Source organism: Octodon degus, unplaced genomic scaffold, assembly GCF_000260255.1.
Source record: "Octodon degus isolate 3935 unplaced genomic scaffold, OctDeg1.0 scaffold00032, whole genome shotgun sequence".
NCBI classification, from domain to species: Eukaryota; Metazoa; Chordata; class Mammalia; order Rodentia; family Octodontidae; genus Octodon; species Octodon degus.
In genome coordinates this window covers 1,242,448-1,246,157 of record NW_004524608.1, presented here as the reverse complement: position 1 = coordinate 1,246,157, position 3,710 = coordinate 1,242,448, and the positions used below count along the sequence as shown (strand labels likewise).

Here is a 3,710-nt window from a genome sequence, read left to right as displayed (position 1 = left end):
CTCAGGATTTATCCTGTAGCCCTGTACTGCCCTTTGTACATCCTTTTGTCAAGTGTCAGACATGTGGATGAGTCACGGCCATTGCTTGACCAATTTGCTCTTTGTGAAAGCCTGAGAAAATGTTTTTTCTCTCCATGTGACTCTCCGCAGGCACACTATACATCATCAAACACATACCTCTGTGGCTCCATAATCTTGATCAGAAAATACAATTCCATATATGGTTAGGTTTCTACATTTCTTTGTAAAAATATGTACATCCTGGGGCTGGTGAGATGGCTCAGTGGTCTAAAGCACCTACTTAGAACAAGCTTAGCAAAGCACAGGGACTGCAGTTCAATCCCCTGGTACCACATGCCAGCCAGCCCGCCCCCTGGTGGACTGAGCTGGCCACACACACACACACACACACACACACACATAAATAAAATAAAAAAAATGTACATGCTTATTTCTACTTTTATAAAATTATCTTTCCTTCATATTCTGTAAGGACTTAAAGTTCAACATATCAATATTTGATGGAAAATACCTGTTCCATGAAATGCCAAAATATTTGATATTTAGACAGATAAGGTAAACCAAACTGCGTATATTGCAGGTTAATAATTAGCTTCTCTTCTGGAAGGTTAACAACCTAAGTTAGCAGTTCAAAATTGGAGAAAAGGAAGGGCTGCAAGGTCAGTCAACATTTTGGCCCTAGCCTTTCAAGGTCAGTGAAGACTCTGGACATAGGAGAACGTGTACTGTAACAACATGTAACTCAGTTGAGCTCAGCGGATTAAAGTGCCTGCTTAGGCAGACACAGGGACTGGGGTGGGGTTCAATCCCCAGCATGTCGTGCTGGCCTGCCCTGGGGGCGTACTGAGACTGTGATTAAGACTGGGCCTGGTGGCATGCACCTGTAATCCCAGTACTTGGGAGGCTGAAAATAGGAGGATCACTCCAAGTCTGATCTGTGTAGTGAGACCCTGTAGACCCTATACTAAACACATTTTTTAAAAAAAGACTATAGGGGAAAAAAAAAACTATAGGGGCTGGGGAGATGGCTCAGTGGAATAAGTGCTTCCCTGGCAAGTGCAAGGGTCTGAGTTCGATTCCCGGTTCCACCAAAAAAAAAAAAAAAAAAAGACTATATATAAAATGACCATTGTCATCTACTCCATTTACTTGGTTTCTGTGGAACTGAGACAAGTGAAACTTTCTAAGAACTATTATATATCCATCACTAAGTCCCAACAAAACTGCCATCCCTGTATTCGACAGTGGTGCTAATCTCTGAATTTTTTTCCAGGACACGTATTGCTTTTGATTTAATAAGGAGATCCTTTGGTTCATGAGTGTGATGATTGGGTGTTCATGCCTTATGCATGAGATGTGCCTCCCTCAAACTTTGCCACAAGGGGCTGAGGAGATGGCTCAGTAGGATAAGTGCTTGACTGGCAAACACAAGGATCTGAGTTCAATGCCCAGTTCCACCAAAAAAACCAAAAACAAAAAAAACCCTTGCTACAACTTGGGCACATTACCCATCTGACGTGGAAAAAAAAAATTTAATAAGGAAAGGACTTCTTGGCATTTCTGCCATAATAGCTGTGAAATATAGTTATCTGAATTATATTCCTAGCACCTGGTGAAAAACCCATAGGGTAGATCCATAAGCCTGGTAGACCCACTCTTTTTCTTTCTTTCTTTCTTTTTTTCTTTTCTTTTTTTTTTTTTTTTTTTTTTTTTCCTTTTTTTTTTTTTTTTTTTTTTTTTTTTTTTTTTTTTTTTTTTTTTTTTTTATTTTAGGGAAGGGTCTCCAGGGTGTTTAGGGTCTCACTACTAGATCAGACTCATAATGATCTGCCTGTTTATAGGCTCCCAAGAGCTGGGATTACAGGAGCACAGCCAGTCTCAATTGCTGTCTCATTGTGTCCCAGGGGCGGGGCTGGCACAGCAAGCCTGGGGATTGAACCCCCAGCCCCTGCACCTGCTTGCAGGCACTTTAATCCACTAAGCTATTTGGCCGGCCCTTAGACCCACTTTATTTTTTATTTTTTTATTTTTTTTATTTATTTTATTTGTGTGTTGGGGGGGGGGCCAGCTCAGCCCACCAGGGGGCGGGGCTGGCTGGCATGTGGTGCTGGGGGATCGAACCGCGGTCCCTGTGCTTTGCTAAGCTTGTTCTAAGTAGGTGCTTTAGGCCACTGAGCCATCTCACCAGCCCAAGACCCACTTTAAAACAGACTTGGGACAGAATTTCTCTCTTTATCTTCAACATTAATTGTCATTCTAACCAAACAACCATGAGTGACATTTCCTGTCCTTTGATACTAGTGTTAGCTCAAATTTCATAATACTAAATCTCAAAGGGCCTGGGCATGTCCTCTTTTCATTTGTCCCGGTACAAGGAAAATTTGTCAGAAATTCCTATGTTGGTCTTGTGGGTTTTTTTCTTGTGGGGAATGTATTTTCCTCTTTAGTTTATGGACTCTGGATCTTTTTTTTTTTTTTTTTTTGGCGGGACCAGGGATTGAACTCAGGCCCTTGCGCTTGCCTGGGAAGCGCTTATTATTGTTATTATTGTACAACTTTAAACATGTTGGAGGCTGGGGAGGTAGCCTAGCAGTCTAAGCACCTGCCTGGCAAATGCAAGGGTCTGGGTTCATTCCCTGGTATCACTTGCTATGCTGGCCCTGCCCATGGCGCCCCGTACTGGCTTCTGGGATTTCAGGTATGTGCCACTATCCGACATTCACTCTAAACCTTCCACTGCTTGGGCTTTCTCTGCCCTTCAATGCCATGAGACCGTTTTGGCATTTCTACCATACCCCCTGTAGTCTGACAAAAAGCCATCCTTCTCAATTAGTACTAGCTCCCAATGTCCCTGCCAGCACAATGGACTCCAAACATACATAAATAAACTTCACACTTGTAAATTCTCCCCATTCAGCTTTACATTGGGAATCAAACTCAGCACCTTGCACTTACCAGGCAGGCACCATACGCCTGAGCCATATCCCCATTCTTCACATTCTTTGATTCCATCTGTATTCTCCCAGTTCCAACTGATTCACATTAGCCACGTCATGTAGTACTGTTGAAGTGGACCTTATTTATTTATTCCTGGAGTAGTAACTGACCATCTTGTTTTGCAGAAATAACATAGTTATCCCTGGAAATAATGCAAGGTAGCAGAGGTGGTACTGGATAAAGATAAGTAATGCATCTTTTATTTTTTGTCTTTTTTCTTTTGTTTGTTTGTTGTTTTTTTTTACGGTACTGGGGATTGAACTCAGGACCTTGTGCTTGCCAGGGAAGCGCTTATTCCACTGAGCTATCTCACCAGCCCCTATTTTCTGTCTTTTTGAGATGGGGTCTTGTTATGCAGTTCAGGCTGGCCTTGAGCTCACTTTGTAGCCCGGGCTGGCCACAAACTCCAACTCATGATGATCTTCCTACCTCAGGCTCCTGAGTGCTGGGATTACAGGAATGTGCCACCACGCCCAGCAAGATAAATAATTTCTTGAGATGAATCTCTTCTGCAAGATCTTTTCAGGGCTCACATCAAAGGGAGGCCAGTTTCTTTCTTTTTCTTTTTGATTTTTTAAAATTTTATTTATTGGGGGCTGGTGAGATGGCTCAGTGGTCTAAAGCACCTACTTAGAACAAGCTTAGCAAAGCACAAGGACCACAGTTCAATCCCCCAGCACCACATGCCAGCC

General features: G+C 42.6%; 1 non-coding gene across 1 annotated transcript; it reads left to right on the top strand.

The window, feature by feature from the left end:
- The first annotated feature begins 1,324 nt into the window (after positions 1–1,324).
- Positions 1,325–1,430, top strand: LOC111816467. Its single transcript, XR_002820858.1, has one exon. It is a non-coding gene; the product is annotated as a small nucleolar RNA U13 (small nucleolar RNA).
- Positions 1,431–3,710: the final 2,280 nt, after the last annotated feature.